Below are 21651 nucleotides of genomic sequence, written 5' to 3'. Positions count from 1 at the left end.
TGAAACTCATCCTTTTGGTTTGCTTTTTTCTCCCTCATTCAAAAAAGAAGCGAGGAGGGAATCCTTAATGGTTTAAAGTCTCAAATTGAAGTCATAGCTTTATGCTGCCAATACCTATCAGTTTGGGCCGCCTCCCAGATGCCACATCTGGTGCCTGTCCTCAGGGTCCACCCAGTTTTCCAGGCTGGGGCTGGCAGAGAATTCCACAGATGAAAGTAAAAGTTTTGGGGGGACTGAGGGGTGGGAAGGGGTTGTAATAGGAGTGCAGCTGGTGGTGACCTGACTTGTTGGGATGGTTTCTAAGAGAGCCAAGGCAGAAGATTACTGTGGCTGTATTTGTGAAGCTCTGTTGCAAGAAAGCATGAGTTTAATTACATATGGTTTCAGTAGCAATATTCAGTTTCCATCACTGCTTAATCCACAGTTTGATATTTCTTTAAAAAGCAATAATTAAATTGCTGGTGTCCTGTAGAGATTGCCGTATTTTAGGAAAAGAGGTTGAAATGATGAAATGAGCTACAGTGGTATTATTGGTGCTGTGGGTAACTCTGCTCTTTCTAGAATAGCTTTCTTTTCACATTTATAGTCTTAAGTGGCTCTGGAGGCTAGGGAGGAGGAACTGTTCTTGCAGATGAGGCTGGGTCAGGCATTTTATTTACTTGTGGGCAAACACTCTGAGTAGCATTGATGTGGTTATTGATTCGAATAGCTTTATTTAGAGCACTGTACTAGAACCTCACTAATGCAATTAACTGGAGAGAGTAAATTCTATACAAGGCCCAGTGGTCTTTAGATTCTCTGAAAAAGGTGGGTCACAAGTTCCAGGATGTGGGAATTGGGTGTTGCTCCAGCATGAGGTCTGTGTTTGGAAAGCAGCTTCCCCATGTTCAATGCAGCTCTAACAAGATGCTCTTGAGATGGCAGACATAGCTGCATGTGCTCTCCTTGGTGCTGTATAATGGATATTTGCATTGTAATCATGGTGTGCATCTGTGTCTCTAGTTTCTGAAAATGTTCAGTTGCTTTTTTTCCAGAACTGGAAATGTAAGTAGGGGAAGACTTGTAGTTGTTAATGAGGTTTGGAGTACAGAGTATTTTTATTGCATTCAGTTGAAAGTAATTGACCAATGGAAGGCATCATCCGATATATTTTAGTAGCCGTATTGTGAATTCTCTGGAGATGGGGTGAGTGGGAGGAAGTATGGATTCCTACCTTGGTGAAAATGGAAAGCCAACTGTGTTAAAAGTTCTTTGACTCATCTCTTCCTGTGAAAGTCATTTATGAGAAAAAAATGGGAATGTTGCCTTTATGGCCCTTAGTTTAGTGAATGGAGCAGTGTTGTTCTTAGAGGTATGTAGGAAATTTTGTTTATTTTTGCTAGCATTTAATTAAGGTACATAGCACAGTAAATGAATTAAGTACTCAGCTGATTGGAGTTAGCAAATCATTACTCTGTTTTGTTCCTCCTGTGAATGGAAAGTAACCATGTAGTAATGAACTTGAAAGAATTCCTTCCACTCAGTTGTTTTACATATTGTTTTTTTTTTTTTAAATAAAAACCTGCACATGGATTTTCATTCTTACTTTTTCTTTATTTTCTCTCTCTCTCTTTTTTTTATTGTTTCAATGCCAGCATTCCTCCTTTCTGCTTCCATCCTGTCTCCACACTGTACTAAAATTCAGTGCCTTCATTTAGGTTTGGGATTTCAAAGAGTGTCTGTTGCTTATATGCTACAGCTTTGGTTTATTGCAAAGATGACTCTTCTTGACATTGTGTGCCTCTGAACTAGCTCATCTGGAACAGGCCTGAGAGAACAGACAGAGCCTGATTGGTTTTGATTGGCTTTGGAGTTCCACAGAAGCTCACCTTTAAAATTGCCACATTGGATCCCCTAATAGTCACAGTGGCTTGTCTGGCTGAATCGGTGGACCTTTTGATAAAGCAGGAGTGATGAAAGATGTTTCTGTTAGGAATACTTTTGCTGACTCCAGTTTTTGCCATCTGTGAGAAAGGAAAAAGGGTAACAGAGACTGAGATATAAACCAGCCACTTACAGCTGTTCTCGGCGCTTCACATACGTTAGCTTTACTTCCATTTTTCTGGTGTGGAAAGTGAAACTGAGGTGATGTGTGCTGTTTGACTCAAATTAGTATTTATGTGAGTGTGAGCTGGTGGAATTGACATTTGAATTCTCCATCCACCTGATTTCAAAACTGGTTTTCCTCCCTCTTACACTGGGATGCCACTTTTCTGAGTTTTACATCTTAGTTTTGTTTGTGGAAACCTTACTATTGATGTCTGGTACATGGTTTGTTTAGTCATTATTTTTTTGAAAATAAAGGGAGACCTTCCAAATTCTATAGGGATTGAAAAAAAAAATCATTCCTTTTGCCAGAATGAGTGCTACTGAATCTTAAAGCTAGTAAAATTCCTGAATGGACTTTCTGCAGATTTAATTCCATGAATATTTACTGAGCAATTGGTATGTGCCAGGGCCTCTGCTGGTGTTGATCATATAAAAATGAACAATTCAGGCTTGTTCCCTGCTCTGAAGGAGCCCATTGTCGAAAGCAAACCTGTGAATGAAAATCCAAACTGAACTGCAAATGGAGTCTGTGTGTGCTTGTGTGTGTAAAACTCTGAAATTAGCCAAACCTGTGTTTGTTTTTAAATATTTTAATTTTCATTTTTATTTGAAAGAGAGTTACTGATCTTCCATCCATTGGTTCACTTTGCCATTCCCCACATACCTGCAACAGCAGTGGCTAGGCCAGGCTGAATGCCAGGAGCCCAGAACTCAATCTGAGTCTCCCACGTGGGTGTCAGGGACCTAAGTACTTGAGCTATCTATCACCTGCTGCCTCCCAATGTGTGCATTGTGGGAAGCTGAGCTGGGTCTTGAACTGACACTCTGATATTGGACTTGGGTGTCCCAAGCAGCTTCTTAACCATTGGGCCAAATGCTCACCCCTTATATGTGTTTTTTAAAACAAAGTAAAGCCCGGCACCACGGCTCTCTTGGTTAATCCTCCTCCTGCAGTGCTGACATCCCATTGGGTGCCGGGTTCTAGTCCTGGTTGCTCCTCTTCCAGTCCAGCTCTCTGCTGTGCCCCGGGAAGGCAGTGGAGGATGGCCCAAGTGCATGGGAGACCAGGAGGAAGCACCTGGCTCCTGGCTTCGGATCGGCGCAGCACCGGCTGTTGCGGCTATTTGGGGAGTGAACCAATAGAAGGAAGACCTTTCTCTCTGTCTCTCTCTCTGTCTATAACTCTACCGGTCAAATAAAAACAAAAAACAAAAAACAATGTGAACCAGTTTAAAACAGTGTGAACCAGGACTAACTCTCTACATATTTTAGAACAGTTTACTGGAATATGCAGATATCTCTGAACCAAACACAACTGAGACAATATTTCATTTGCTTCAAATACGCAGATTCGACCAGTTGATTGTTGTATCAGATAATCAAGAGTTCAAACCATGTAGAGTATTGATTAGCCAAGATGCTTATGGCATGAGGATAACACCAATGTTAATGATAGTATTTATCAGTTATTTTCCAGCTTGTTTTTGTGTGTTTAACTCTAGGCACTAGATTATATCATTTGATCCCTTATGGAGAAGGTGTCTTTTAATATATGGGTTATTTTAAAAAATATTTATTTATTTATTTATTTGAAAGGTAGAGTGATATGGAGGGAGAGGTGGAAAGGGAAGGTGGGGTAGGGAGAGAGAGGTAGAGATAGAGAGAGAAATAGAGAAACAGAAAAACACTAATGCTCTTTCATCCGAAAGGGGCACTATGGTAGGCTCTGCTTTAGAACAGTGGCTCTTTGGGACATTTAAAACAGTTGTTACAGTCATCACCATCACTTAATAACATAGAGCACCTGCACAGTTTGATGGATTCCTCCCTGTAGGTGCCCCTTTCCACCCCTGGCTCCCCTAGAATAGCTCTAGATTTATTTGTTTTACGTGGTGGGATTGTTAAGGTGATTTTATTTAAAAAAAAATCTACTATGAGAATTTCTAGACACAAGCAAAAACAAAGAGAATCATTCAATTTAATCTTGACATTTTTCAAAATTTTGCTATTCTTAGTCCACTTTCTTTCACCTTTTTTTTCTGGTATGTTTTAAAGCAGCTCTAAGATGACTTATAGAGTTTGAATAATCACTATTTTATGTCAGCATTTAAAAAGTTTTAAATAAGGCTCAAGAAATTAAAAACAACCCAGTTAGTACTGCAGGTTATCAGAAGACATGTAGAGTTTCCTTTGGCCCCAGGTCTCACTGAACAGGTTCCCGTGATCATTGTAGACTAACTCTTTAAAAATATGAATAGAACCATATTGTATATTTTATTTTTCAGTCAATAGTGTGCATTGAACATCTTTCCATGTCAGCATGTGAAACCAATTCTACCCTTTTCTTTGAAGCTGTAGTACTTTCTATCCAATTTTTTAAAATCTTTTTCCAAGTAACAACCAGTTCCCTATTGAAGAACCATTAGAATGCAGTTTTTTGATATTGTAGGCACTTTAGTAGTTTCATTGTTCATGTATCTTTAGGTTTGCATGATTATGTCTGTAGAGTAAATTCCTAGAAGTACAATTGGCTGGCCAAAGAATATCAATGTTTTATGATTAATTATCTGATTACAGAGAAATTCAATCCCTCTTTTTCAATCCACTCCTCCAAGATTCCTGATGAGACAGAGTACATACATAAATATATATTTGTTGGCCATTTCTTGTTTTATGAATTACTCTTTCTTCTTTGTCAGTTTTTCTATTGATGGATTCATTAAAAGTTAACTTATAGGGATTTTTCTTTTCTTTTTTTAAAAAGATTTTTTTTTTTATTTGAAAGTTAGAGTAACAGAGAGAGAAGGAGGAGAGAGAGAGAGAGAGAGAGAGAGAGATCTTCCATCCGCTAGTTCACTCCCCAGTTGGTCACAACAGCCAGAGCTGCACTGGAAGGAGCCAGGAGCTTCTTCCAGGTCTCCCACACAGAAGCAGGGCCATCTTCTACTGCTTTCCCAGGCCACAGCAGAGAGCTGGATCAGAAGTGGAGCAGCCAGGACTAGAACCGGCACCCATATGGGATGCTGGTGCTGCAGGCGGTGGCTTTACCTGCTACGCCATAGCACTGGCCCCAGAATTCTTTAAGTATTAAGTATAGCAACTGTCATTTATTGCAAATATTGACCTCAGTTTGACATGTCAGTTTTGTTTATGATGGTTTTGTTCATAATATTTTGAAAGAAATATTTAGTTTTTATGTAGTCATTTCTCTTTTCCTTTATTTTCTTCTAGTGGTTTATGGCATTATATTTCACATTTAAATGTCTTTTAGTTTCTCTGGAATTTATATTGCTGTATGTTATGAGTTCTTTATAAATGGCTAGGCTGTTTTCTGAATGCCATTTACTGATCTGGTGTTTTCCGTTGATTTGTAACCACATGTGCATGCTTCACATGTTGTGTCTAGTGATGCCCACTCGTAGAGGTCCCATTGAAGCTTCTGTTCTTCCCTTCTGATTATCATCATCAGTTATTGACCTTTGTAGGCTTGTAGTCTGTGGTTGTATGGGTAGTGTCAGCTTTAAAATGCATTTTTAATGATAATGTAGACTTTTATTAAAGTTTGTGCTAAACATAACGGTTTAATTTTTTTCTAAAAGTATGATTCTCTCTGTTGTTGCTGTGGATTGAAATTGGTTTCTTTAAAAATCATTTCAGTGTCATATTTTCTGAAAACAGTGAGGTCATCTAAGGTGATCTGAGAATTTAATGCAACAGAAAAGTAACAAATAAATTAATATTTTGGACAGAGTTTTAATGATAATATAATGCCTGGCATGTGGTACTAGAACTCAGAAAATCACATATTTCCTATGGAGCACAGCCTCTGCTGTGGGAAAATGAAAACTATACCTTGCTATGCTAACAGTTATAATTTATGGTTTCCAAAGCAGTGTGTATGATGGATAAGATTTCACAGTATAATTTGAGGGTAGCAAAGGTCATAAATGGAATTCAGACCACACTAAAAAAGTCTTTGTACTTTTTGAAGAAAAATGACATCATGTATTTTGTACCCCAGACATTTATTATCTTGCTTGTAAAAATGCTAGATTTATTTCTGTTGATTTATATTATATTCTGTTCATAAAAGTAATGTTTTTTCATAATAGATATTTAGACAGTAGATGAATATAAAGAAATTACCAGCCATAATCTCACTTTATTGTAATGCCCATTCTTTTTTCTTTGTCTCTTGATGTTTTATTTCTAGAGGTTTATTATACATCTGCATAAACAATCCTCCTTGCCTATAAGTTCTATGTCCATGGATTATATAGTGGATCAAAAATATTAGAAAAAAATTGTATCTGTACTGAAAACATAGAGACTTTTTTTTTCCTTGTCATTTTCCCTCCCCTAAACAATAATTTTCTTTAAGCAACTATGTTTTTTAGCATTTAGGCGATATTAGTTACTATAAGATAGAGATGATTTACTGTATTTGGGAGGATTTATGTAGGTCATATGCAAGTACTGAACTATCTTCTAAAACTATTTGAGAGAAAGAGAGGGATTGTATCTACTAGTTCACGCCCCAGAGAGAGTACAGGGTGTGCTCATGTCTGCTGATTCACTCCCTAAATGCCCACAGTAGCCAGAACTGGATCTGACCAAAACGAAGAGCTGAAACTGCAATCCAGATCTCCTACATAGTTGTTAGGAACCCAGTTACTTGAGCTGGTACTGTATTATCAGGAAACTGGAGTCAGGAGCTGGGGCTGGGTGTTGAACCCAGGAACTCTGATATGAGATGCGAATGTCTTAACTGTGAGGCTAAATGCTCATCTCCATTATGCCATTTTGTATAAGGGACTTGCACATCCATGGATTTTAGTATCTGTGGTTGGGGTGAAGTCCTGGGACTAATCCCCCATGATACCAAGGCAAGACTGTATATATAATTTTATTTTTATACAGACTTACACTGCACATACTAAATTGTAACTCAGTTTTAATTGAATAATATTTTTTTTGACAGAGTTAGTGAGAGAGAGAGAGACAGAAAGAAAGGTCTTCTTTTCCATTGGTTCACCCTCCAAATGGCCACTATGGCCGGCGCGCTGCACTGATCCGAATCCAGGAGCCAGGTACTTCCTCTGGGTCTCCCACGTGGGTGCAGGGCCCAAGCATTTGGGCCATCCTCCACTGCCTTCCCAGGCCACAGCAGAGAGCTGGACTGGAAGAGGAGCAACCGGGACAGAATCCGGCGTCCCAACCGGGACTAGAACCTGGGGTGCCGGCGCTGCAGATGGAGGATTAGCCTAGTGAGCCGCGGTGCCAGCCTGAATAATATGATTAATGTGAATTAGTGATTAATGACTATTAATCATTAGTGAACCTACCTTTTAATAACTACAGCTCCGCTTTCTGGACATATAATCATTTAATCAGTTTCTTACCATTTTGAATGTTAAGGCCATTAAATTTTAGTGGGTATTCATGATCAGTTCTTTAGGTTGTAATATCATTGGAAAAATTCTGAGTCAAAAACTGTAGACTTTTATAAGGCTTTTAAACTTCTACCAAAAGATTATTATAATTTTTAATATTGTCAGCAAAGTATGATTGTAATAGAAATAAATGCCCAATAGGAAAGCCCACAGACTAAATTAAAAGTCATATTTTGTTCACTTGTGTGTTTTTTCTTTAAGTAACAAATATTTGTGATTCTTTTACTATGTGCCTAGACTCAGTATAGGTCTGGGAATTGGGAAGTGTACAACCCAGACAAAAGCAGTGTTGTCTTGGAAGCTACCTTTTAGTGGTAAGAAGTAACTGAGTGAGTGTATTGGATGGTAACAGGTGCTAGGTAAAGGAGGTAGGTTATCCCAAGCTTTGCAGAAAAGCTTCAGCTTTACATAGCACAGTGAGGGAAAGGTTCCCTGGGAGAAGATGAGGTTGGAGCAAAGACCTGAAGAAAATACGGAAGCAGACTGTGTAGGTTGTAAGACCGCCACAAAACACACCAAACACTGGAGTTAGAGGAAAGGGTGGGAAAAGCCCAATGGGCCTGGGAGAGAGGGTGAGAGGGTAAGAGAGAGGAGGAGAGCATAAGAGAAAGAGATCAAGAGAACATGTGTTCAGGAACAGATCCTCTTAAAAACTTTGCTGGAGGGCGAGCAGGGAAGTAGGAGCAGCAAATCCCATTAGGGTGGGAGTGGAGCTGACACCAGTGGTTGTGCCACGTGGTCACCTGGCCTCCAGCAATGGCAGTGGGTGCCAGAGCCCAAGATGGAATCTAGGGCATAGATGGTGCCACAGATAAGACTGCGCTATTTTACTAACATTCTCCCCCCCCCCCCTTTTTTTTTTTTATAAAGCAAGAGTTTTAGCTATCTAGGAGAAGAGAATCCTGGTGGAGGGAACAGCAGGCTCAGAGGCAGGAATGTTTGTGTTGTTCACATGACTCTGGCTAGAGTGAAATGAGTGAAAAAAAAAAGAGTAGGAAATGAATTCGGAGGAAACGAGAGAAGGCAGCACAAATTCTGTAGGCCTCTAGCTCTTACTGTATTTTGCCTTTTACTCTGCATCAGGTGAGAAGTCACTGGGAACTTTCATCAGAAGAGTCATTTAGCATTTTAGCGTAGTCAGTTTGGCTGCCATGTAGACAATGAAATGAAGCAGTGCAAACAGGGAGACCAACTCTTATTATTATTTTTTTAAAGATTTATTTATTTATTTGAAAGAGTTAGAGAAGGAGAGAGAGTGAGATCTTCCATCTGCTGGTTCACTCTCCAAATGCAACAATGGCTGGGGCTAGGCCAGGCTGAATCCAGGAGCCAGGAGCTTCTTCCAGGCCTCCCATGTGGGTGCTGCATGGGCCCACACACTTGGGGCCAACTTCTGTTTTCCCAGGCCATCAGCAGGGAGCTGGATCACAAGTGGAGCAGCTGGAACTCAAACCTGTGTCCATATGGGATGCCAGCACTGTAGACAGTGGCTTACTTAACCCCCACAGCACCAGCCCGGAGACCAACTCTCTGGGCTTTTCCCATGAAACAGAATTAATAAAAGATAGGTACATATTTTATTTATTTGAAAGACAGAATGGAGAGCAAGAAAGAGAGAGGAGAGAGAGATCGAAATTGAGCTGTCATCCATCTGCTGACCATTCCCCAAATGACCACAACAGCCAGGACCTGGCCATACTGAAGCCAGGAGGCAGGAGCTCCATCCAGGTCTCCTACAAGATTTGCAGGGGTTTCGGTACTCGGGCCATCCTCCACTGCCTTTCCAGGTGCATTGGCAGGGAGCTGGATCAGAAGTGGAGGAGTCAGGACTCAGGACTGGTGCTCCAATGTGGGATGCTGCAGTCACGAGCGGTGGCTTATCATGCTGCCCCACCGCACTGGCCTTGTAGACGAGTATTTAGAGAACCATTTCAAATGATTGGGGAGGAGGTGTTGAGAGTTTGAAATTTGTCAGGCTGGGTGGTTTGTGGTAAACTCAGGCAGAATTTCCCTGTTGCAGACTTGAGGAAAAATTCCTTCTTAAAAACCTGAACCTCTGCTCTTTGGGTCTTCATGTAATGGGATGAGGCACCCTTAAGTTATGGAGGGTGATACATATCCTTTGCTCAGAGACTCCTGATTATTGACGTTAATCACATCTGAAAACACCTTCCCAGCAACCTCTTCTTAGTGTTTGACCCAGGAGCTGGCCACCACAGCCTGGACAAGTGACACATAAAATTACCATCACAGCCAACATGGAAAGAGGCCACACTTGGTGGAATTAGAGATTCAGAGTGGAATCAGGCAGTTTACGATGAAATGAGGAAAGAAAAGACAAGGCAAGAAAACACAAGAAAGCATGGCATTAGTAAAAATGACATCAGTCTTGTCAAGCCAATATCATTTATAGTACCAGTTCTAGCAAGAATTCTTACTCAGAGGTGGTTTGGACTTTGGAGCCCCTGGTGTGGTTGCAAGATAAAACTGTGACACAATAGTGAACCAGTGATCCCTGGAGAACCATTTGGTGCCCAGGGCTCATTTTTGTGTAAGAACCATACATGTGTAGGGAACTTAACTTTTGATGAACACTGGTAGACCTAGACACAATGCTAAGCCTCTTCTGAATCCTCTGAACAACTTTATAACCTGGCACTATTATGTCTGTTTTATATGTGAGAAAATTGAGACTCAGAGAAAGAGAGAGAGAGAGAGAGAGAGAATGAATAAGTACTCATGGTAAGATTTATCAATGTAGTCTCTTTAGTTCTGATAACTCTTACTGCCTCTTAAAGTAGAAACTGTTTTCATAGAGATGATTGTCTGCATTTTAAGTTGTAAATAGACTTTTCTAAATTTTAGGACAGTTACGCAATAGCAATGCTATTTATGTTATTATAAGAGTAGTTTACGTGATCAAATTTCTCCTGTTTAGAGAGGCTTTCTCTGACCATCCCGTCTAAAATAACTTCCTGTGTACCTCTCTGTACTGTTACCTCACTTTATTTTTTCTTCACAGCATTTAGCACTGTCTGGGATTATATTCCATGTTTGTTTTTCTCCTGTTTGCTGTCATTCCCCCAACCCCCAAATTCAAGTTCCGCAGGAAATGGGACATGACTTCTTGTTCATTGTTTGGTAAACACACCCATTTCTAGAAATGGTTGCTAGCAGGTAGCAGGTATGCAAAAATTATTTACTGCACAATAAACTGAAATGTGGAGGAAAGGCTGGGTCCAAGCTTTTTCAGCATCATGTATTTGCTCCTAAGGTTAGGACTGCTTTGGACTTGGTTCTCCACGTTCTGTGAATTCAAGTATTCTTGTAACTTGAAGGATTATCTTGGAAAAAAACCAGATTTTGTTTTGAAGACAGACTTGCTTTGTGTGTGTGTGTGTGTGTGTGTGTGTGTGTGTGTATCTTAAAAAAGTACTGTTTTCTAATTATAAAGCCAACATATGCTATATGCTATAGAATATTGGAGTAAAAACAAACTGAAAAATCAAAGAATTCTCAAAGTGTCATTCTTAATGTTTAGATATATTTTCCTTCAGTTTTTAACATATGCACATATTTACATAGTTGTATCTTTTATATGCATATAATTTTATATGCTTTATTTTACTTATGTTTTGCACACTTAGAGTGATTATGTTAACTTTTTCTCAATGTCACATAACAATTTAAAAATTCAATATCATGTACTTCATGAACATCCTATTAATTTGTCATTTCTTTGAGTGCTTAAACTCTTTTAAATTATTAAAAAAATCACCACTTTAAGCATAAATCTGTTCCTTCATTTTGAATTATTCAGGGTATATTTCTAGGAGATAAACAGTATATATCTTTCAAATCATTTTCCAGAGACTTTACAATTCATTGTATTCTTACTAGGGTTTAACATTATTATTTTGAAGAGTTTGAGTGAGCCTCTTGCTCTGTGTGCTTTAGTAGCATACTCTAAATTCATAAACCCCTTTATAAGTGACTGGTGTGTCCCTCTGAATAGTTTGCGTACATGCTGAGTCAGCTAAGGCATGGCCTACTAAAAGAAGATCTACTCCTGGATGTTCTCAGCCAATAGAAAGCTCTCTAACAAGTGGGCAGCCCATGCCTTCCTATTGGATTACTGTGGTGCTAACTAGTGTTCAAAATTGAAACCATTCAGTTAGAATGGGGTCGTTCACAAAATACTTAAGAAAATAAAAAAGTCACTCATACATCCTGTACACATTTATTGAAGACCTACTATGTGCCATCCACTAGTCTGTCCTGGTAATACAAAGAGCAAGCTGCCAATCTCCATAGGCAGATTGTATATGAATAGTGTCTACTCTAATGTAACAAAAACCAGGAGTCACTTACTGGAATCCTTGGAGAAATCTCCTATGGAATCTTTCTTAGCTGCTTAATTTGGAGTAAAAGGCACTTGCTGAAAGCCACATGTTCTTCTTTAAGACAACAGAAAATGAAAAATTAGGTTAAAGTAATGATGATTGTGATGATAGAAAGAAATTACCATATAATTAATTTCTAAAGACTGAAAAGAAGCATTGTTCAGGGTGATCTGGTAGTTTCCAGAAAAGGGATGGGTGGGGTGAGCCCCTTACTATTGACTAGTACGAGATGGCTCTGGAAGACCTGTAGTGTCTTCAGTCAGCACTAGTTTGATACATTTGTTAAAGTCATCTGACAGTAGTGGTAAAAGGTAAAGGGTGGGTGCAGGAGGTACCAAAGATTTCAGTGTATTTATGAACCCATAGTTCAAAGTGTTGGATCTTAATTAATGTAAACAAGCTACTGAAACATTTGATTTCTTTTGAGATAGTCTCAAGCTTATAGGAAAGTTACAAGTGCAATTCGAGTAACTTTTTTGTTACCCAGTTTTAAAGTAAAGCTAACTGAATGCTCCATCATGCTGTGATATTTTGCTTTATATTTCCTATGAAGAAAAGTGTTCTACATAATCCTTATATAGGAATTAAACCACTAAATTATTGGTACATTATTTCCATCTGATCCTCAATCCCTATGTAATTTTCATCATAGTTTCCAAAAATGTCCTTTATAGCAAAGTTGTCTTGTTCAGAATAATACATTGCCTTTATTGTGCACAGTTTCTGTCTCTTAGTTTCCTTCAGTCTGGAACAGTAGGTTAGTCTTTGCTGGGCTTTTGTGGCCCTGATACCTTAAGAGATTACAGATTAATTGTTTTGTAGTTTGTTTGTCATTATAGATCTATCTGTTGCTTCCTTAGGACTAGATACAGGTTCTATGTCAATATCACAGAAGTGCTTTGTTCTCATTGCATCCTGTCAGGTGCCGCATGACTTTGTCTCATTATGAGTGGTGATCGCTTTGATAAGTAGGGTAATGTCTAACAAACCTTCTTTACTGCAAAGTTAATCTTTTTCCTTTTGTAATTAAATATTTTCTGGGGGACAGTACTTTGGAATTATGTCAATGTCCAGTTTTCATCAGAATTTCAGATTCCCATTTATCCTATCAGTATGGATGCGTGTCTCCCCATTTTATTCTGAAGGTGTTATAATCTGTTATTTGTATTGATGGTCATATTGCTCAAGTTTAGCCAGGGAGTACACTTTGAAGTTGATTCCTGCATCACTGTGATCTGTCCTCATACTTGTTTATGCATTTCCTTACTTTCTGCTGCAGCATATTCCAGGCTCATCTTGCATTTTCCTGTACTCAGCCTAGAGTCATCCATCTCTCCAAAGAGTACTGGTTCTTTGAGTGAACAATGGTCCTGATTGGTTCCGGGGGCCAGGAGTGCTCAGTGCCTCCAGAATGTCATTACTTCTAAGCCCTCGAAAGAACTCTTTCCTTTTCCACATATTAAGAACCATTAGTTCATACTGTTGTCTCCAGTTCTAATCTAGTCCACAGATTTCCGTCTACCCTTATGTAAGGCAGTGCTTTTCGTATCTGTTTATTGTTATTTTAAAAATATGTGAGGGTACAGTGCTGTGGTGGAGCAGGTAAAAGCATTGCCTACAGCGCTGCCATCGCATGTGGATGCCAGTTCGAGTCCTGACTGCTCCACTTCCGATCCAGCCCCCTGCTGTGGCCTGGGAAAGCAACAGGGGATGGCCCAAGTCCAAGTCCTTGGGCCACTGTACCCACCTGGGAGACTCGGAAGAAGCTCCTGGCTTCTTGCTTTGGATCAGCCCAGCACCAGCTGTTGTGGCCATTTGGGGAGTGAATCAGCAGATGGGAGATCTCTCTGCTTCTGCCTCTCTATGTAACTCATTCTTTCAAATAAATAAATAAATCTTTTTAAAAAAATGTGAGATAGGCAGAGAGAAGGAAGAGAAGATGTGAGAAAGGAGAGAGAGAAGAGAAAAAAGATCCAAAGACTGGGAACACAGTCTCCCATGTGAGTGGCAGGGGCCCAACCACTTAAGCCATACTGCCTCCCCAGGTGCACATTAGCAGACAGCTGGACTCTGAGTGAAGCCAGAACCTGAATTCAGGCCCTCTGTTACAGAAATTAGTGTCCTAAGTGATATCTTAACAACTAAACCAGATGCCTACCCACCTTCCCATATCATAACTGAGAAACCTGGTTCCTATTTTCCATAATATATTTTACTTGCTTAGTCCTAAAATACCTACTAAGTAGTTTTAGAATTACTTATGTCACTAAAAAAAGTACTAATCATATGAGCGTTTCTTTATAATTAAAAAAAAAAAAAGATTGTTTGTGGCTATATTGTCCAGCTCCTGAATTTAACAGGCACTTGAGTCAGTACCTTTTCCTCCTACCATTCACAGATGATTGTGCTTTTCTTTTGAGATATTGCTTAGACTCCTTGGTATCTGCTAATATTTCATGTCTCCCAGTTCTTGCTGATTTAATTTTTATATGAGTATAGAAAGCAGTTATTATAGTTCTAGGAGTCAAAGCAACACAAAAATGCATACTCATAGAAATGAGAATACTTCCCATGCTCGTCCTTTCTGTCCTATTGCCATTCCTCATCTTTCCATGCACTTCCCACTAGGTAACTAATCTGATTAGTTTTTGATTTGACCTTACGGGTTTCTTTGTGCACTGTTGAATAGGTGTGAAATCATGTATTTTCTTATTTCTATTTGTCTTTTATACAAAGGGCAGCATACAATGTATACTCTTGCACTTTTCTTTGTCACCTAATTACTCTGTATTTTATCCTTGCTCTTGACTGTATAGTAATCTGTGATGTTAGTATGTCATAATTTACTCAGCTAGTCTCAGATATGAGCATGTGAGTTGTTTCCAATTAAAAAAATTACAGTGCCCCTTTGTAGCTTTGTACATATGCATTTTCATGTTATTATTGAATTAGTGTATCTTCAGGGAAAATTCTGCCAGTGGGAAATATGTTAGTGTGACTGCTTGTTTTCCTCATTGCTTCATCTCCATGATGTGCTGTCGTGCTTTTGAATATTTGCCAATATGTTAGATGAAAAATGTGTAGCTTTAATTTTTATATTTTTTTCATTATGAGTAAGTCTGAATGTCTTTTCCTTTTTAAGAGTTGTATTTTCCATATGTTCTCCTTGATCTGTGGTAACTAATAGCATACTTGAAAGGTAATCTATAGAAGCGCTATTGACAATTTGAGATGCAATGATTTTGAACAGCCTTGTCTTGACTGTTAAGGAACAGATTATTTTTTTTTTTATTTTTCCATACTATTGAAATTTTTACCTAGTAAAGGGTTAACCTTATGAGTATAAAGTTCATTGAAAATAGATCTTTGTATAAAATAAGAATGAGAATAGGAGAGGGAGGAGAAAGAAGGATGGGAAGGAGAGTAGGAGTTTATGGTGTTTTTAAAAACTTTGTTGCTGGCCGGCGCCGCGGCTCACTAGGCTAATCCTCCACCTTGCGGCGCCGGCACACCGGGTTCTAGTCCCGGTCGGGGTGCCGGATTCTGTCCTGATTGCCCCTCTTCCAGGCCAGCTCTCTGCTGTGGCCAGGGAGTGCAGTGGAGGATGTCCCAAGTGCTTGGGCCCTGCACCCCATGGGAGACCAGGATAAGTACCTGGCTCCTGCCATCGGATCGGCGCGATGCGCCGGCCGCAGCGCCCTGGCTGCAGCGGCCATTGGAGGGTGAACCAACGGCAAAGGAAGACCTTTCTCTCTGTCTCTCCTTCTCACTGTCCACTCTGCCTGTCAAAAAAAAAAAAAACAAAAAACAAAAAACAACTTTGTTGCTGGCGCTGCAGCTCACTTGGCTAATCCTCCGGGTTCTAGACCCGTTCAGGGCGCTGGATTCTGTCCCGGTTGCTCCTCTTCCAGTCCAGCTCTCTGCTGTGGCTCGGGAAGGCAGTGGAGGATGGCCAAGTCCTTGGGCCCTGCATGGGAGACCAGGAGGAAGCACCTGGCTCCTGGCTTTGGATCAGTGCAGCGCACCGGCCGTAGCAGCCATTTTGGGGGTGAACCAACGGAAGGAAGACCTTTCTCTCTGTCTCACTTTCTCTCTCACTGTCTAGCTCTGCCTGTCAATAAAACAAAACAAAACTGTATTTTAAGATTAAAATTTTTATCTAGTTAAATTTTTCTTTTCTTTTTTGCATCTGGATTTTAAATCATTTTAAATAATTTTCCCCACATGCATATTTTGAAGGAATTCACTCATATTTTCTTCTAGTTAACAGTTTCAGGGTTTAAATTTAAATTTCTGATTTGTTTGCCAGGTATTCATATACATTCTGTGAAGTTTGGAACTATTTGTAACTTATTCCAAATTGCTAACCAGTTTTCCCAGCACTAGTTATTAAAAAGGTTCCCCAGTGATTTGAGATGCCCCTTTGATCATGTGCTAACTTTTCATATGCTCTTGAGTGTATTTGTGGACATTCTATTCCATCAGACCAGAGCATGGCAAACTACAACTCACAAGCCAAATCCAGCCCTGTTTTTGTAAGTACAGTTATATTGCAGACCAGCCAGTTGAGCTGCTTGTGTATCGTTTGTGGCCGCTTTCATGCTGCAGTAGAAGAGCAGAGTAGTTGTGACACTGATCGTGAGGTCTGCAGAGCTCAAAATTCTTCTTTCCTACCTTTTCAGAAAAGCTTGAAGATACCTACACTGGATAATTATGTATTCAGATGCCATAGTGCCTCACTTCAATTAGAGAGGCTTATAGCACATTTTATTGTTATTCTTTAAAAATTATTTATCTATGAGAGAGAGAGAGAGAGAAACAGAAATGCTCCTGCAAGTGCTAGTTTACTTGCCAAATGCCCACAGTGGCTGGGACTAGGCTGGGGCCAAAAACAGAAGCTGGGAACACAATCCAGGTCTCCCATGTGGGTGGCAGAAACTTGAGCTATCACTGCGGTCTCCTAGTATCTGCATTAGCAGGGAGCTGGAATCACAAGCCAAATCTGGGAATTGAACTCAGTGTGGGATGTGTTCAGCTTAACTGCTGGACTAAACACCCACTCCCTACTTAAAAATTTTTTGAAATAATTCTGGTTCCTTATTTAACATTCCATTAACAGGTTTATCAATTTTTAGCAGTATTTTTTCTTTTTTTATTTGACAGAGTTAGACAGTGAGGGAGAGAGACAGAGAGAAAGGTCTTCCTTCCGTTGGTTCACCCCCCAAATAGTCGCTACGGCCAGAGCTATGCCGATCCGAAGCCAGGAGCCAGGTGCTTCCTCCTGGTCCCCCACGTGGGTGCAGGAGCCCAACCACTTGGGCCATCCTCCACTGCCCTTCCAGGCCATAGCAGAGAGCTGGACTGGAAGAGGAGCAACCGGGACTAGAACCCGTGCCCACATGGGATGCTGACACCGCAGGCGGAGGATTAACCAAGTGAGCCACGATGCCAGCCCCAGCAATATTCTTTAACTCCCACCTATTGCCTATATAATAGTAAGAGCTTTTCTTTTTTTCCTTATCTCTTACATTAAAAAAAAAAAAATTAGGGGAGGGGGAAAAAACTTAAGCTGGCATCTCCTGTTTCCTTCATCCACCGAGTCCAAGGCCACCACTTGAATTTTAGTTGCAAATATTTTGTCTGTCACATTGTTTCATTGAGTGTGTGTGTATGTATCTTTTCCATGGGAAACTCCAGTTACACATAGTCTTGTCTCCCATTCTAACTGCTTTCTCTCTGTTGTATTTTATGCTTTTTTCTTTACCTCATTTTCAAGCTTTTGGATTATTTGCTTGCTTTTCTTCAGTGCCTCCTATACCTTTCATATGATTTATCATTTGAGGGTCATTGTAAATTGTTCTAATTTGTTATAATTATCTCTGAGTTGATTCTGTTTCATTTCTTTCTGATCTTGGTACATTTCCATTCTTAAGTTTTGAATTTCTGACTTAAGGTGGATTAAGAAAAACATTAATGCTTCTTTTGAGCGTGTTTAATTCAGTATGAAATAACTATTTCCAATCAGATTCCTTAAAAGTGCTGTGCTGTAATTTACTAAGGCCACATTCTTTGTAGCAAATTAACTTTTCTCATACATATCTAGAATGGTAGTACCTATATGCCATCCTTAGGATATTTAAAAAATTGTCACTAAAATACTTTTTCAGAGATTTTGGTTTAGTTTCTTCTGCTTTCTTTTCTTTCTCTCCTTTCATGTGTATGTGGGAGTCTCACTGGTTTTCTCCTCTCTGTCTTAATAGATGAAGATTGGTCACTGCCTTTTTTGGGGTGGGGGGGGGACAAACTGGCTGGCTGAGGTAGTTTAAGTTAACAGGATTCCTAGTTAAAGAGCATTCTTGGTTGAAGTATAATTTTTTTTTTAAAGATTTATTTATTTATTTGAAAGGCAGAGTTAGAGAGAGAGCGAGCTTCCATCTGTTGCTCCTAATGGCCACAATGGCCTGAGACTGGGTCAAGCAAAAAGCAAGAGCCAGGTGCTTCTTCCAGGTCTCCCACGTGGGTACAGGGGCCCAAGTATTTGAGCCATCCTCTGCTTGCTTTTCCAAGCACATTAGTAGGGAGCTGGATTGTAAGTGGAGCAGCCAGAACATGAACCGGTACCCATAAGGGATGCCAGCATCCCAGGTGGCAGTTTAACTGTTATCCCACAGTTCCAGCCCCTGAAATACAGTTTCTAGACTGGATGACTTCCTTTGTGGAAAAAGCACATGATGATGGAAGAGGAAGGGCTTACATCTTTTGAATGTCTTTAAAAATTATTTTCTCCTCTAGATTCCTAAAATCCTTTCTGCTGCCATTTCCCCCCCCCCCCCCCCTTAATTGTGTGGTTTTAGGAGATTCCTTGCCTTAAACAATTAGTAACCTATTTTTAAGAACAATTTTAGGGCAGCACTGCGGCTCAATAGGCTAATCATCTGCCTGTGACACTGGCACACCAGGTTCTAGTCCTGGTCGGGGAGCCAGATTCTGTCCCGATTGCTCCTCTTCTAGTCCAGCTCTCTGCTGTGGCCCGGGAGTGCAGTGGAGGATGGCCAAAGTGCTTGGGCCCTGTACCCGCATGAGAGACCAGGAGGAAGCACCTGGCTCCTGGCTTCAGATCAGCACGGTGCGCCAGCCGCAGCGGCCATTGGAGGGTGAACCAATGGAAAAAGGAAGACCTTTCTTTCTCTCTCTTACTGTCTACTCTGCCTGTCAAAAAAAATTTTTTTTAAGTTTACAGTAAATGAAAATAATGATGGTTGCAATATATCTGTGTCCTTACATATGCAGTTTCTTGTATTGTGGGTATCCTGCACTATAGGGACACATTTGATGGAATGGATAAATCTACATGGCTATCATCATTTTCCAAAGTCTATAGTTTACATTGGGATTCACTGTTAATGCTATATATGCTATAGATTTGGACAGATATGACATGTATCTACCATTGCAGTGTCATACAGAATAGTTTCATTGCCCAAAGAATCTTGGGTCCTCTGACTACTATTCATCCCTTTCCCACCCTTCCAGCTCCAGGCAACCACTAATCTTTTTTTTTTTTTTTTTTTTCTTTCTGTCTCCCTGGTTTTTCTTTTCCAGAATGTCATAAAGTTGGATTACACAGTATGCAGTCTTTCCAGATTGACTTCTTTCACTTAATGATATGCCTTTAAATTTCCTCCATTTTTATTCCATTCATTTCTTTTTGGCTTTGAATAACATTCCATGGATGTACCATGGCTTATTCATTCATTCAGTTATTGAAGGACATCCTGGATGCTTCTGAGTGTTGTAGTTGTGAATAAAGCTGCTATAAATATCCATGTGAATATGTGGCTGTAAGTTTTCAGTTCAAATACAAAGGAGCAGGACTGCTAATTCTTGTGATAAGAATGTTTTCTTTTCTAAGAAATTGCCAAACTGTTTTCCAAATTAGCCGTACTGCTTTACATTTGTACCAGCAGTGAACGAGTGTTCCTGTTGCTCAGTGTCCTTGCCAGCATTTGATGTCTGTGTTTGGGATTTTTGCCATGCTAGTAGGTATAATATAATGCCTTATTGTTTTAATGCATTTCTCTGATGATTTATGATGTAGCGATGTTTATTTGCTGCATGTGTTATCTTCTGTGATTGTCTGTTAGAGTCTTTGACTTATTTTCAAAATTGTGTTTGTTTTCTTATAATTCAAGTTGTTAAGAGTCCGTTGTATATTTCGAGTGACAGTGCATTATCAGATAGAACTTTTGCAAATATTTTCTATGTTTTATTTTTCATACTCTTGACAGTGTATCTCACAGAGCAGTTAAATTTGGTGAAGTCCAGCTTATCAATTCTTTCTTTCATGGATTATGCCTTTGGTGTAATGTCTAAAAAGTCATCACCAAATCCAACCAACATCATCTAGATTTTCTCCTATGTTGTCTTCTAGTTTTGTGTTTTACATTTCCATTTGTAATCCATTTTGACTTGAGTTTTTTGGAAGTGTATAAAGTCTGTCTAATTCATTTTATTTTGAATTTGGATTTTAGTTGTTCTAGCACCATTTGTTGAAAGACTGTTTTTCTTTACCACATTGCCTTTGTTTGATTGTTAAAGATTTGTTGACTATTTATATGTATTTGAAAGATAAAGAGAGAGAGAAATTTCATATCTTGGTTCTCTCCCCAAATGCCCACAACATCTGGGGCTGGGCCAGACTGAAATCAGGAGCCAGGACTCAATTTGTAACTCTGACTTGAGACCAACTTCGTCATCTATCACCTGCTGCCTCCCAGGGTGAGCATTAGCAGGAAGCTGGAGTTGGGAGTAGAGCTGTACTCAAACCTAGGCACTCTAGTATAGGATGTAGGCGTCCCAAGCAGTGTCCCAGCTGCTGTGCTAAATGCCCATCCTTGTACATTAGCTTTTGATTGTATTTCTATGAACTTTTTGAAACCCCCAGATGTGTATGTTTGTGAATTTTCCTTGACTTGAAGTGAGATGTGTCAAAAAAACTTCTGGATTAATTTTCATTCTCTGGGTTACCTTTTCTCTTTTAAATTTATTTTTTACAACATTGAAGTATATTTTACATATCATAAAATTAGTTCATTTTATGTGTCAAAAATGTGCTATCATCATAAATCAGTTTTAGAACTTCATATCCCCTTGAAAGTATGACTTGCCCTTTTGATTTCTTAATTACACTTTCAGTAAACATTAATTATCCTATTGTAATTCTGTTTACACATTTTTCTTTAGCAGTTGTGTGCAGTTTAAGGAAACATTGCCTAGTTCAGTGTTGTGAAGATGTTTTATGGTTTCTTTTAACAGCTTTATTGTTTTCACCTTTTACATTTAGATCTGCACTCTATCTAGAATGAATTTGTATGTATATGTGTGTGTGTTTCAGAATATTTGAATAATATCCAGTTGGTATGGTCTTCTATTAGACAGACCATTCTTTTCTCATTACATTGAAGTATCAGATGAACTTCCATGTGTGACTCGGTTGCTGTTCTCTTCCATTGCACTGTTTAGCTACTGTTATGCTCTGTGACACAGTTTTAGTTACTGTAGCTGTGTAATCATCTTGAGATCTCATAGTGTAAATCTCTAGCTTAGTTCTTCCAGACTACCTTGGCTCTTCTTGGCCCATTATGTTCTCTCTCTTTCTCTATTACTTGTGAATCCACACACACACACACACACACACACAAACACAT

At 39.5% G+C, this 21651-nt stretch overlaps 1 protein-coding gene across 10 annotated transcripts in view; it reads left to right on the top strand.

The window, feature by feature from the left end:
• FBXW11 (F-box and WD repeat domain containing 11) overlaps positions 1-21651 on the top strand; it is a 135560-nt gene that overhangs the window by 51309 nt on the left and 62600 nt on the right. The gene's annotated exons all lie outside the window — the stretch shown is intronic.

The sequence above is a fragment of the Oryctolagus cuniculus genome, chromosome 6, assembly GCF_051225735.1.
Source record: "Oryctolagus cuniculus isolate XC-2025 breed Fujian yellow rabbit chromosome 6, ASM5122573v1, whole genome shotgun sequence".
NCBI lineage: Eukaryota > Metazoa > Chordata > Mammalia > Lagomorpha > Leporidae > Oryctolagus > Oryctolagus cuniculus.
This window is presented reverse-complemented; position numbering and strand designations above follow the sequence as displayed.